Consider the following 14,712-nt stretch of genomic DNA (forward strand, 5'->3'; position numbering starts at 1 on the left):
CTACAATGTTTATAGAGAGTAATATTTAATTGATGCATTGGTTTTAATGCCGTTAATCTATATACTTTACATATATTTATCAGGGCAGGTAAATATTTCTACATTTTAGTGCTCAATTTCCATCCCTTCTCTTTTTAATTGGGATTCTGCAATGTGTGTAGAGTCTAACTTTAATTAATGCATTGGTTTTATTGCCATTATTATATATATTTGACAGATTTATAAGGCAGGTAAATATTACTAAATATTAATGCTCAGTTTGTATCATTTCTCTTTTTAAATGCGATTCTGCATTGTTTATGCAGTTTAATATTTAATTAATGCATCGGTTTTATTGGCGTTATCCAGCAGGTGGTGGCATTGCCATCCGTTTCTGTTTTAATCTAATTCAAGTTCCTGCAGCATCAGAGATTTGCTCAGAAAAAAAATCTGAAGAAAATGCAGAGGGAAATGTTTATAATAATAATAATTTAGATGAACGAATCTGATGCAACAATACCAGAAATGCATTTTAAGAAAGAAACAAATATGTTGTTTTGATTTCATGCTGACTTAAAAGTTGACTTTCTCTCATTTCTCTTTATATACAGTAGTAAACAAAATAGTAGAGATAATGAACTGTTACTTAATGCTATGAGATCAAAATATCTTCTGCCAAATCAACTGATTTATTAGAGTTAGGAGTCACTTCTTGTTTTTATGTTCACCAAAGCTGGATTTATTTGGACAAAGCTAAAGTAAAACGGCAATAATAATACTCTAATATTTTTAAATGTCTTTAATTCCTTGGAAATCTCCAGCAGGGTCATTTTAATATCACTGTGTAACTATTGTATTTTTATTTATTGTTTAAATTTAGTTTTTTCTTTTAATAATTTGTAATTCCTTTTATTTTAGTTTGTATTATTGTTATAGTGTGGTTGTGGTTTTTATAGTTTTATTAGTTTTTAAAATAATATATTTATTCATGTATTTTTATATTTATACTAGAGTATAGATTTAATAGTCTTTAATAGTTTTGTTGGTAAATTATTAACAATGCTAAAAAATTATACATTTTTTACAATAGAAACCATACTTTTCTTGCATTCATTGATTAATTTAATCAATATTTAATCAATTTAACACATCCTAGCTGATTGAAAGTGTTACATTTACAAATGCGTGTGTGCATAAACTTCTATCAAAAATCTAATAAAAGATACATTAATTTTCCTTCAACTTCTCTGATTTATCAGGGGTCACCACAGCGGAATGAACCGCCAGTAATAAAAGATTACAAAGGCTAAATGTACAGTTGAAGTCAGAATTATTAGCCCCCCTTTGATTTTTTTTTTCTTTTTAAAATATTTCCCAGTTGATGTTTAGCAGAGCAAGGAAATTTTCACAGTATGTCTGATAATATTTTTTCTTCTGGAATAAGTCTTATTTGTTTTATTTCTTCTTGAATAAAAGCAGTTATAATTTTTTTTAAACACCATTTTCAGGACAGAATTATTAGCCCCTTTAAGCTATATTTTTTTCCTGATTGTCTACAGAACAAACCATCATTATACAATAACTTGCCTAATTACCCTAACCTGCCTAGTTCACCTAATTAACCTAGTTAAACCTTTAAATGTCATATTAATATATAAAAGTATAAAAGTGTCTTGAAAAATATCTAGTATAATATAATTTTGACTGTCATCATGGCAAATATATAATAAATCAGTTATTAGAGATGAGCTATTAAAACTATTATGTTTAGAAATGTGCTGAAAAAATCTTCTCTCCGTTAAACAGAAATTGGGGAAAAAATGAACTGGGGAGTTAATAATTCTGACTTCAACTGCATATTGTTGATTTAAAATCAATAACATACATTAAAGAAAGTGTATTGCTAATTCTGATGTTGGCTTTAACCACCAGTTACCTACAATGATATAATTCACATTCAAATATCAATAAAAGTTGAAATTAACACATGATTAATTTCAACCAGAGGTGTTTTTCTATACCAAGCGAAGTTTACACAGTGACTAAGGGACAGCTAAGCCGGTTTGGTTGCCATGATGTCCCACTCCATGGTAACGGCCACAGATCTCTTTCCCCGCATCACTTAAAAGACAGTAATTACTTCCACACAGAGTCGCCAAAAAAAACAAAAAGTGCACCCAAGAAAACACTCAAGTGTCTCTTATTGACCACCAGCATTGCCAATAAACAACCCCTGGCGTAACAAATCCCCGATGTTCGTTATAGGTCGCCGAATTGATATTCAATTATGCCGTGATCCATAATGCAACAGCAAAAAAGAGGCCTTGAAATGGAAATGACACGTATTGTGCTTTTGGGGTGGAGTGGCCTCGCCTTGTCATCCTATTAGGAGACGTGAATAGACGCAAGGTGTCCTCACTGAAGCCATCGTCTTTATGATTAGCTTTACAATGGTTACAAAAAAAAACAACAACCAAGAAGCTGTGGGTTAAACTTCACAAATCATCTTCACAGCTGTGGGTGTTGCATGTCGCAGGTTGTTTTCCAGCCAGAAAGGGTGCAATGTCCTCTTTTTCTTAAGCAACAGGCGCAACGGTTTGTCCAAAAGCAGAAGCAGCTTCGCAGAGTGTTTGTGAGGGAGATAAACATCGCAAAACCATTAACTGTGTTCCTATAAAGCACCTGCTGTCCTGTAAATAATGGTGTATACACTGTTAAAAAGCGATTGGCTAACCTGTTATAACTTTGACACTTGAACATTTTTATAATTATGCCCATAGTTCATTAACTTAAAAGAACACGCATCTTTTGTTTGAAAATAGTCTCATTTTAAAGCTCCCCTAGAGTTGGACAGTTGAGTTTGACCAGTTTTGAATCCATTAAGCCCAACTCCAGGTCTGACGGGAGCACTTTTAGCTTAGCTTAGCATAGATCATTGAATCAGATTAGACCATTAGCATCTGTAGTTACATCATGTACTAAGACCAACATAAAACGAAAGGTTGCAATTTTCTACATTGATATGCATAAGAATTGTAGGATGGGAACTTTGCTGGCTTACAATTGCTGAAGCAGGCAGTGATATTACAGAAAGTAGTCCCCAGTTATGTAATTTCTAACGTGAATGGCACTAAGTTTGTGTAGTTGTAGAATTGCAGTTGATAAATTGGTTAGTTGGTGGGTTTACCTGTGTAATCATATTTATGTGTGTTGTAAAGGGCTGTGATGTATGTGATATGGTATATGAAATAGTTATATTGATGGATACGGCTATAGCCATATCACTCTGCAACCCAAGATTGGCCACTCACTGAAGTTAAACAGGGTTGAGCCTGGTCATTACCTGGATGGATGACCTCATGGGAAAACCAGGTTGCTGTTGGAAGTGGTGTTAGTGAGGCCAGCAGGGAGCGCTCAACCTGTGGTCTGTGTAAGTCCTAATGCCCCAGTATAGTGAAGGGCACACTATAATGTCAGTGAGCGCCATCTTTCGCATGAGATGTTAAACTGAGGTACTGACTCTCTGTGGTCATAGAAAATCCCATGGCATTTTTCAAAAAGAGTAGGGGTGTAAGCATGGTTCCCCTTCGGGGGGAACGGAAGCACTATAAGTGGATTTGATTGTTAAAATCCACGTATGGGAGATTCGGTTCAGAAGCTACTCGTCTGAAAGAGTATTGAACGGGCCAATTAAGAATGAATTGGCAGCGCAAGCCTGCGCAGGTGAGCGGCATAAGCAATCAACTGAGTATATAAGCTCACCTGGCGCCAGCAGACGCTATCCTTTTCGCTTCAGAGACTTTTCTGATCGAGCTTCATGAGGGTTCCTCCTGCTGTCTACAGCCACTTCGAGCGAACGAGTGTCTCCCGGTCCAGAGCGAGTCCACGCAGCGGCAGATGGTCGAGCTGGGTTTCTCCCTTGCCTGGCGTCCCTTTGGGTCCGGTCCTCCAGAGCGGTGCGTATTGTTGCAAAGCATCCTAAAAGAGCAACACAGTCGTGCAGCACGTCCTTTTCAGGACGGTGCTCCGACTGTGCGTTTCTGGTTGCGGGGGTTTCCTGGCTCCGGATGATGGGCACGATCACTGCATTACATGTTTGGGGGTCCAGCATGTTAATGTGGTGCTCGGGGTTCATGTCGTCACTACGATGCCATGACCGTCGCGCAGTTGAGATCGCGGCAAACTCTCGTGAGAGAGCAAGCCGCCCCAGTCGCCTCCTGTTCTGCAGCGGGCGCTCGGGCAGATCTGAGGGTTCCAGCGAGAGATAATCCGCCGCCTAAGGGCTCGCGGACCTCTCGCTCCTCCAAGCGCTCCATCCAAGCTTCGGGCGCTGGGAGTGATCCGTCTAATCAGATGGTAGCTCTCACGCTCGCTGTCACCGGAGATCAGATGTCCTCCGCGACATCGGAGGGTGGGCTTTCATTGTCCGACGATGATCCGGACCCGCTCGCCCCCTTCGGGCAGGTGAGCGCTGTCAAAACGGATACTGAAACGGACGTGTTAGCCGTGCTTTCCCGGGCTGCTTTGGCCGTGGGTTGGAGATGGTTTATCCCCCAGCTCCGCGGCCGGACCGACTAGAGGGGCGTTCCCTTCTTCCCGGCGACGCACAGTAGGCTCGCGCGGTCTTAAAGAGCACCTTTTTCTGCTCGTGCTGCGTGTCCCTCCACCCTCACCACTCTTGGTGGTGGAGCAGCCAGGGGGTATGTGGCGATTCCTCAGGTTGAGTGTGCTATGGTGGTTAATCCGCACAGCGCCTCTTCTTGGCGGGGTCTGCTTTGTCTCCCATCCAAAGCCTGTGAGTTTTCGGCTCCCTCGGAGCTAGAGCTTACAAAGCTACGGACCAGGCTGCATCCGCCTTGCATGCGATAGCCACCGTCCAGCGCTACCAAGCGCAGGCGCTGGCTGAGCTGCACGAGGGTGGGTCCAACCCAGGCCTATGAGCTTCGCACCGCAGCCGACTAAGCTCTTCGGACTACTAAGTCCGCTGCGTGTGCTCTGGGGAGGACGATGTCCACACTAGTGGTCCAGAAGCCCCACCTCTAACAAAACTTGGTGATATGCGCGAAGTTGACAAAGTCCGCTTTCTTGACTCGCCCATATCCCAAGCTAGTCGGCGACACAGTCTGCGAATTCACCCAGGAATTCGAGGCAGTGAGAGAGCAGTCTGATGGGTGATGTCTAATCGGCGGCCCCGTAAGCCCGCTCCGCCCGCCGTGCCATCCATACCTGCTCCTCGCCGAAGGCGCCCGCCTACGAGAGCTGCACCGCCCCCGCACTCGCCTCTGGCGAAGCGAGCGCGTCGAGCACCTCGGAAGCAGGCCACTCCCCCTGCCCGGAACGCCGCTAAGTCTGGCAACGGACCGCGAAGCGTCCCTGGGACAGGTCATCTGGAGAGGAGGGAACTTGCTCTTTCCCCGCTGGAGGGCGGGGTGCCATTTCCAACGGCACTTTTTACTGCCATGAAATGAAAGGGCACTTTTCCACTTCTCCAGAGGTGACAGCCCGAAATCTGCCAGTTTGAGCTCAGCTCTCTAGCTCGTAGGTTCGGTGCACTCCGCCAGTGGCTCACGGGCACTGCAGGCCCTGCCAGCCTGGGACGCGCCGCCTCTCAGCTCGCAGGGTCTGCATGCTCCGCCAGCGGCTCACGGGCGCTGGGGGGACGGTCTCCCTTCTCCCAGCCCCCAAGCCCCCCCTCCGGAGTCAGGGTGCGGAGCCAGAGCGAATCGCTCTCCTCCAGCTCTTCTGTGGGACCCTCGCGCTCCCCGGATCAGCACACCCGCTCCTCGCTGCCCCTCCGCGGGTACGTCAACGATTGCTGCGATGACGTCATTAGCGAGGGCTCTGCCTGCCTGGTTAGCACGGGCCAGCCCCTCGCGATGGCTCATACGCACGGTCAGACTCGGCTACGAACTACAGTTCTCCAAACGGCCTCCCAGGTTTACGGGCGTGTATTTCACCAGGGTCTATCCCCTGTCCGCCCTTGTCTTGCGAGAGGAGATTGCTGCCCTCCTGGCGAAAGGTGCAATCGAGCCGGTACCTCCAGCCGAGATGGAGAGCGGGTTTTACAGCCCGTACTTCATCGTACCCAAAAAGAGCGGTGGGTCACGGCCAATCCTAGATCTGCGCGTTTTGAATCGCTGCCTTCACAAGCTGTCGTTCAGAATGCTTACGCAGAGGCGCATCCTCCGATGCGTTCGTCCTCAGGATTGGTTTGCAGCCATAGACCTGAAGGACGCGTATTTCATGTCTCCATTCTTCCACGCCACCGTCAGTTTCTGCGGTTTGCGTTCGAAGGTCGAGCATGGCAGTACAAGGTCCTCCCCTTCGGGCTCTCTCTGTCTCCGCGGGTCTTCACCAAACTCGCGGAGGGTGCCCTAGCGGCTCTGCGGCTTGCGGGCATCCGCGTACTCAATTATCTCGACGACTGGCTGATTTTAGCCCACTCTCGGGAGCAATTGACTGCGCACAGAGACGAGGTGCTCCGGCATCTCCGCCTATTGGGGTTGCAGGTCAACTGGGAAAAGAGCAAACTCGCCCCGGTGCAGAGGATCTCTTTTCTCGGGATGGAGCTGGACTCGGTCACCATGGTAGCGCGCCTCTCCGGAGAGCGCGCTCGCCTGCTGCTGAACTGTCTGAGGGAGCTCGACAGCAAGTTAGTGGTCCCACTGAAATATTTTCAGAGGCTCCTGGGGCATATGGCTTCCGCTGCGGCCGTCACGCCGCTCGGATTGCTCCATATGAGACCACTTCAGCACTGGCTTCAAGATCGAGTTCCGAGACGCGCATGGCATGCGGGCACACACCGAGTCTCTGTTACTGCGCTGTGTCGCCGCACCCTCAGCCCCTGGAACGAACCCTCGTTCCTGCAGGCCGGTGTGCCTCTGGGACAGGCGTCCAGTCATGTTGTTGTTTCGACAGATGCTTCCAGCACAGGCTGGGGAGCCGTGTGTCGCGGGCATGCAGCTGCGGGCCTGTGGGTAGGTGCCCAGCTGCATTGGCACATCAATCGCCTAGAGCTGTTGGCAGTGTTCCTTGCTCTCCGCCGTTTTTCTCCGGTGCTGGGGCAGCAACACGTGCTGGTCAGGACGGACAGTACGGCGGCGGCGGCGTATATCAACCGCATGGGGGGTATGCGCTCTCGCCGCATGTCTCAGCTCGCCCGCCGTCTGCTCCTCTGGAGTCACCTGCGGCTGAAGTCGCTGCGCGCCATTCACATCCCAGGTATGCTCAACCGTGCAGCCGATGTGCTCTCAAGGCAGCAGATTCACTCTGGAGAATGGAGACTCCACCCCGAGTCTGTCCAGCTGATATGGGCGCGATTCGGGGAGGCCCAGATCGATCTGTTTGCTTCCCCCGAGAACGCTCATGGCCAGTTGTTTTATTCCCTGACCGAGGGCTCTCTCGGCACGGATGCACTGGCCCACAGCTGGCCTCGGGGCATACGCAAGTATGCGTTTCCCCCAGTGAGCCTGATCGCGCAGTTAATGTGCAAGGTCAGGGAGGACGAGGAGCAGGTTTTGTTAGTTGCGCCCCTCTGGCCCAACCGAACCTGGATATCAGAGCTCTCCCTCCTCGCGACGGCCCTCCCTTGGCAGATCCCTTTGAGAGACGACCTACTTTCTCAGGGACAAGGCACCGTCTGGCACCCTCGTCCCGATCTCTGGAACCTCCACGTGTGGTCCATAGACGCGAGGAAGACTTAGGTAACCTGCCGCCCGCGGTGGTTGATACCATCACTCAGGCTAGAGCCCCCTCCACGAGGCGCGCCTACGCCCTGAAGTGGAGTCTATTCACTGAGTGGTGTGTCTCTCGCAGAGAAGACCCCCGATCTTGCCAGATCAGTGTTGTGCTCTCTTTCCTTCAAGAGAAGCTGGACAGCAGGCTGTCGCCCTCCACTCTCAAGGTTTACGTTGCTGCCATCTCCGCTCACCATGACGCGGTGGCTGGCGGCACCGTGGGAAAGCATAACCTCATCATCCGGTTCCTCAGAGGCGCTAGGCGAATTAATCCAACTCGCCCCCCTCTCACGCCCTCTTGGGATCTCGCCCTCGTTCTCACGAGCCTGCGATTTGATCCCTTCGGGCCACTCGATACAGTATCTTTAAGATTCTGTCCCTGAAGACAGCTCTGCTGGTCGCGTTGGCCTCCATTAAGAGGGTCGGGGACCTGGAGGCATTTTCGGTCAGTGACTCGTGCCTGGAATTTGGGCCGGGATTTTCTCACGTTATTCTGAGACCCCGCCCGGGTTATGTGCCCAAAGTTCCTACCACTCCTTTTAGAGATCAGGTAGTAACCCTGCAAGCGCTGCCCCCAGAGGAGGCAGACCCAGTCCTGTCCTTACTTGTCCAGTTCGCGCTCTGTGCATTTATGTGGACCGTACTCAGAACTTTAGATCTTCTGAGCAGCTCTTTGTCTGTTATGGCGGACGGCAGCAGGGAAGTGCCGTGTATAAACAACGTTTATCCCACTGGATTGTGGAGGCCATTTCATGTGCTTATTTGAGCAGAGGCCAGCCGCGCCCCCCAGGAGTGCATGCGCACTCCACTCGGAGCGTTGCATCCTCTTGGGCGTGTGCGCGTGGCGCCTCTTTAGCGGACATTTGTAGAGCTGCGGGCTGGGCGACACCCAACACATTTGCAAGATTTTATAATCTGCGAGTGGAGCCGGTTTCCTCAAGGGTGTTAGGTACCTTTGGTGATTGAGGAAACAACTCGGTAGGTGTTGTACACGCTTGCGGTGCCTTTTTTTCCCTAACACGGAGAGATGTGCACCCTCCTGTCTGTCAGTAAAGTTCCCCATTCGGTGAGCCCTGCAGATTCCTTCGAGGCCCCCAGCACTGACTCAGCGGAGGAGTCACTTGCTGGCCCATTACGTAGTAGGTCTGCCCGCTGGTCAGCCCGCGTTTTGGGTATAGGTGCCTGCTATGGCCGATCCCCGCTGGTGATCCCCATATGTTTTTCCGCCACGGTTAAGTTCCCCCCCTGGGCGGACCCGTGCTTTCCCTATCTGCTAACCACCTTCTTATGCGCACTCCCCCTTTTCAGGGTTAGTCCATATGTAATTCCATTTGTTTCCCCCTATTGGGTGCGGATGGTCTCCGCAGCGTCCTCCCTACTGGGATGGCACGCTTCCCAACGTACTGTCGTGTATTCCTAGAATTATCTAGACGCTAGCGACTCCCAAAAAAGATACCTATTCCGTAAAACTTCTTTTGAAGTAGGATAAGTTAGGGCCATGGGCACGTTGGAGGACCACGCCTCTCGTGATCTGGGTGCGTCACGCTTGCCTGACCGCTCTCTCATGGTGGGTGTTGGTAAGGTGCAGTCATTATGGCGCTTTCAATGGGCTCCCATACGTGGATTTTAACAATCAAATCCACTTATAGTGCTGAAGTTCCCCCCGAAGGGGAACGTTCGAGGTTACTAAAGTAACCCTTCGTTCCCCGAGGAGGGGAACGGAAGCACTATACTCCGTCGCCATAATGACTGTCCCTTAGCTGTTAAAAGTCTCTTCAGCTTAAAAAGGATAGCGTCTGCTGGCGCCAGGTGAGCTTTTATACTCAGTTGATTGCTTATGCCGCTCACCTGCGCAGGCTTGCGCTGCCAATTCATTCTTAATTGGCCCGTTCAATACTCTTTCAGACGAGTAGCTTCTGAACCGAATCTCCCATACGTGGATTTTAACAATCAAATCCACTTATAGTGCTTCCGTTCCCCTCCTCGGGGAACGAAGGGTTACTTTAGTAACCTCGAACGTTTCCTGGCCACATTCCCTCTATCGGACCTTACCAATCATGGCCTCCCAATCATCCTCATTCACCAAACTGGCTCTATCACTATCTCTCCAATCCACCTATAATTGGCACTGGTGTTGTTGTCCTGTGGATGCTGCACACTGGTGGTGGTGTGGAGAGACCTCCCTCCCTCATGATTGTGATGCACATTACATTCAGCCCAACTCAAGGTCTGGCAGGAGCACTTTTAGCTTAGCTTAGCATAGATCATTGAATTGGATTAGACCATTAGCATCTGTAGTTACATCCTGTACTAAAATCAGCATGAAACGAAAGGTTGCTATTTTCAACATTTGATATGAATAAGATTTGTAGGATAAGAACTTTGCTGTTGTACTATTGCTGAAGCAGGCAGTGATATTACAGCAAGTAATCCCCAGTTATGTAATTTCTAACGTGAATGGCACTAAGTTTGTGTAGTTGTAGAATTGCAGTTGATAAATTGGTTAGTTGGTGGGTTTACCTGTGTAATCATGGTTATGTGTGTTGTAAAGGGCTGTGATGTATGTGATATGGTATATGAAATAGTTATATTGATGGATACGGCCACAGACATATTACCCTGGAGCCAAAGACTGGCCAGTCACTGAAGTTAAACAGGGCTGAGCCAGGTCAGTACCTGGATGGGTGAACTCATGGGAAAACCAGGTTGTTGTTGGAAGTGGTATTAGTAAGGCCACCAGGGGGTGCTCAACCTGCAGTCTGTGTGAGTCCCAATGCTCCAGTATACTGAAGAGGACACTATATTGTCAGTGAGCACGGTCTTTCAGATGAGACATTAAACTGAGGTCCTGACTCTCTGTGGTCATTAAAAAATCCCATGGCACTTCTCGTAAAATGTAGGGGTGTAACCCTGGTGTCTTGCCCACATTCCCTCCATCGGCCCTTACCCATCATAGCCTCCCACCAAATTGGGTCTATCACTATCTCTCCAATCCACCAATAATTGTGATTGGCTTAGCTTAATATATATCATTGAATTGGATTAGACCAAGGACCAGAGTAAGGAACTTTGCTGTTGTACTATTGCTGAAGCAGGCATAGTGATTTTACAAAAAATAGTACCCAGCGAGGTAACTTCTAACTTGAATGGCGCATATTTTGTGTAGTTGTAGAATTTGCAGCAGATAAATTGGTTAGTTTCTATGTTTACCTGTGTAATCATGGTTATGCGTGTTGTGATATATGTAATATGGTATATGAAAAAGTTATCTTGACAGATATTAGCCAATTTTCTGCCGTGTGATCATTAGGCATGCTGTAGCCATGGTACAGCAGCTGAATTCTTAGATTATTGTGCCAAAATGTGAGTATAGTTCCTATAGCCATATAGACAATAGCAACCTTTTTATTTTCTGTCAGACTTAGTAGACAATGTAACCCCAGAAGAGTCAAACTTTCAGCAGGAAAATGATCTGAACTGTCATTTCTGAGCGAGATGCTAATGGTGTAATCCGATTCAATGATCTATGCTAAGCTAAGCTAAAAGTTCTCCCAGACCCGTAAATCGGCTGAATGGATTCAAACTGGTCAAAACTCAACTGTTTACCTCTAGGCGAGTTACAGTATAAAATGAGCCTATTTTCTAAAAAAGTGGAGTGTTCATTAAATAATATTAAATAAATAGTTATTTTTAAATAAATAAAGTCAACTTATATCTTTTTATAGTGTGTATAACATGATGCAGAACTCTAGATAGTGACAGCTGCAGCAGGCGCTTGTACGTCTTGCACAAACTCCCAGCGTTAAGCTGATAATTGGTCATTATTTTAAACCGGAGGCTTGGATGCACCCCTGTTTTCCCTCCTACCGGCAACCTCCTGCCTAGTCGATGGCTCTTTCCTCTGTGATGTGTGCTGCTGCTTCCTAGTGAGCGCTGTTGTTTGTGAGTGGATGCAAGGCTTCTCTTCCTGTAGGCTTGAGTTGCGTACTTCATCTGTGTGTGTGTGTGTGTGTGTGTGTGTGTGTGTGTGTGTGTGTGTGTGTGTTGGGGGAGGCTCTCTCACCTGTTCATCTTGTGGACTTCCTCTGTCAGCTCACTGTGAGCCAGTTCACGGTCAGGGAAGGAGACGGCAGCTGAACTCTCAGGTCGTATCTTTGTTTGTTGTTGGATATTGACTGAAAAATGAGTAGAAATGCAGAGATTTACAACTTGATTGTATGCGTTTGTACTGTATGTTGATGTTTAGCATTATGTTCAGACTTAATATAGTGACACTGAGTGTACTATTAGGAAACTGTATCCTTTCACATGCATTACGCTTTGTGTATTGAACAGCAAACATCTAAATGGAGCTTAATAGTGCAAACCGATGATTATAGTTATTATATTATGAGCTATTATGATTATTTCAGTATGAATGGAAGTAAAATAAAAACTTGGTAAAAAAAATGATAATATTAGAAGTTATAGATGCTTTTTTTTAGTTTAACGTTTTAAATTGGATGATTTTAATTAGAATTGAAGTTAAACAATCAGGAAAACCTGATTAGTCTAAATTAGTCTAAAAAACTAAATTAGTCAACATTCATCTTTCTAAATCAAACGTAGTTCGTTTATAAATTCTAGCATCAAAAACAATATTTAGAAACACAAATTCTATAAAAATATTAAGAAAATAAAATGATATAGAAAACTTTAAACTTAAAATTTAAACACAAATAAGCAATAGATGTATTGTTTCTAAGTTATATATATGTCTACAGTATGTCTATCTAAGTGTTATTGCTGCAGGTTAGTTTAGGGCTGTGATCTCACGAGAAAACGTAAGTATTTTACGTTTTGCCAGTTTAGTGGCTAATTCGTACGAATTCAGTCGTACGAAATGGTATGATTTAAAAAAGGAAGCGTGGCACCTAACCCCACCCCTAACCCCAACCGTCATTGGGGGATGAGCAAATTGTACTAAATTGTACGAATTAGATCGTACGAATTCATACGAATTAGCCACTAAATGAAAAAGTTACGAATTGCCGTGAGATTGTGTTGGTTTTTTTAATTAAACCCATTGTAAAGTAAACAGACAGAAGCACTTACAATCTAATCTGTGGTAAACAATCAGGTGATATCATTGTCCCGGTTTTGAAGGCTTAGATGGAGCTTTAATCAGACTTTGGGTTTCAATGGATCTAAAGAAACCCACTTTACTAATTACATGCTATTGCTTCAAATGGCCCTGACAGTAATTAGTCTTGGTTGAGCGTTATTTCCTTACCCTGTTTAGTGAGCTAGAATAGTTCTGCTTCTTTTTAGTGCATTTGCAAGGATTTGTTATGCTAAAATGGTTTTTACTGTAATGCATGCTTACCTGTAATTAACTATAATTTGATGTTTACAGTATAAAAAGCAGCCTTACAGTGAGAGTTTTGTCTAGGTCATTTCCGTCTCCAAATGAGATAGACTAGTTACGCGGCTATAATTAGTACAGGCAGGCACTACTGAAGGGTCAGAAAGCCCTTATAATCTGGCCTGGACATCCCCGTGTGATAATCAGGACGTTCATGAGCTGAGCAGAGCTTCATTTCCTTGAGTGCCGTTCACGTCATTATGACGTGATGTCATCACCCGTGGCTTTACAAAGCACCTTTGTGGATAACTAGCTTTGTGGTAGTTTTAACATGATTTGGAAGGCAAATTGTCCTGGCATAAACCCCTGGAAAAAAATATGTGCTTTCTGCATTCATAATGAAGTTAATGACCAGCATTGACTCCTGTTTAGTATTCCTACTGAAGAAACAGCATATTTTATGGTGTGTTGTAGATACTGGAGTTCACAAGAGAGCCATAATTACTATTAATGCTATTTTTAGGTGGTCTTCATATAGAAATCTAATATACAGTGCTCATCATATAGGAGTACACCCCTCAGGAATCTCTAATTTAAATTAATATTTTCTAAAGGCTTTACAATATTTTATTTGTGCATATACATTAGATTAGTCAGTACTGAAGCCAAATCTGGAGCCAATCTACTAAAATATCTTACGATAAGATCTAAACCCAGGTGGAGCTGGGGTGGAGGAGGGCCTCCAAAAACGCAACGCAGCTTAACAGCGTAAAATGACACAGAGAATTTGAACTGATGAGGAGCAAGCTCATGATGACAGTAACCAATCCCCTGCGCCATGTAGTTAATGATGCGGGAGTAGATTGGGGAAGCTTTCACCATGCAAACGCACAGAGTTTTTCCATTTTTTAAAAAAATTCACTGGAAAAAAATAATAATAAATAAATAAATAAAAATCAAACTTCAAAATTTAAGAAAATTTAAGAAAAATTTTTTGTTTCTCAATATTTTTCCCTTATTTTATCAAACAGATTTTATTTATATTTAATTATATTTTAGTCACCAAATATCTTTACAAAAAGAAAGATAATACACTTAAATTCCAGCAAAATATTGCAAAACAAATAACAAACTACAAAATTTCAACTAAATTCTATTGAATTCTTTAGATTTTTCATCTGTTTTGTATTATTATTTAAGATTTTGCCCTAATATTTTGTTCGATTGGCTCCAGATGTGGCTTTAATACTGACTAATCTAATCTTTATGCACAAATATATAATTGTAAAACTTTCTATATAAGATAATAATTTAAAAAATAGATATTTGTTAGGGGTGTACTCGTATATGCTGACCACAGGATACTGAACATATACAGTGCTCAGCATATATAAGTACACCCCTCACAATATCCATCTTTTGAATTCATATTTTAATAGGAAGCTATACAATAATTTATTTGTGCAGATATATTAGATTAGTCTGTACTGAAGCCAAATCTGAAGCTTATCTAACGAAATAACTTACAATAACAGTCCAAAAACTAGTACACCCAAATTTACATGTTTTAGAAAAATATTAAATACAAATTTAAAAAAAGAGGAAAAATTAAGAAGCAAAATAAAAAGAGGAAAAACTGTTGAAATTTTGTAG

The 14,712-nt window shown here is 44.7% G+C and overlaps 1 protein-coding gene across 17 annotated transcripts in view; it reads left to right on the forward strand.

Moving 5' to 3' along the window:
- dgkzb (diacylglycerol kinase, zeta b) overlaps positions 1–14,712 on the forward strand; it is an 84,540-nt gene that overhangs the window by 13,557 nt on the left and 56,271 nt on the right. For 9 of the 17 annotated variants that reach the window (XM_003201397.7, XM_073942745.1, XM_021470621.3 and 6 more), the window contains exon 1: positions 11,811–11,860. The exons of the other annotated variants lie outside the window; for them this stretch is intronic. The gene's annotated coding sequence lies outside the window, so the exon portion shown is untranslated. Of the gene's footprint in view, positions 1–11,810; positions 11,861–14,712 lie in introns of those variants that run through there. 17 annotated transcript variants of the gene reach the window in all.

This window comes from Danio rerio, chromosome 25 (genome assembly GCF_049306965.1).
Source record: "Danio rerio strain Tuebingen ecotype United States chromosome 25, GRCz12tu, whole genome shotgun sequence".
NCBI lineage: Eukaryota > Metazoa > Chordata > Actinopteri > Cypriniformes > Danionidae > Danio > Danio rerio.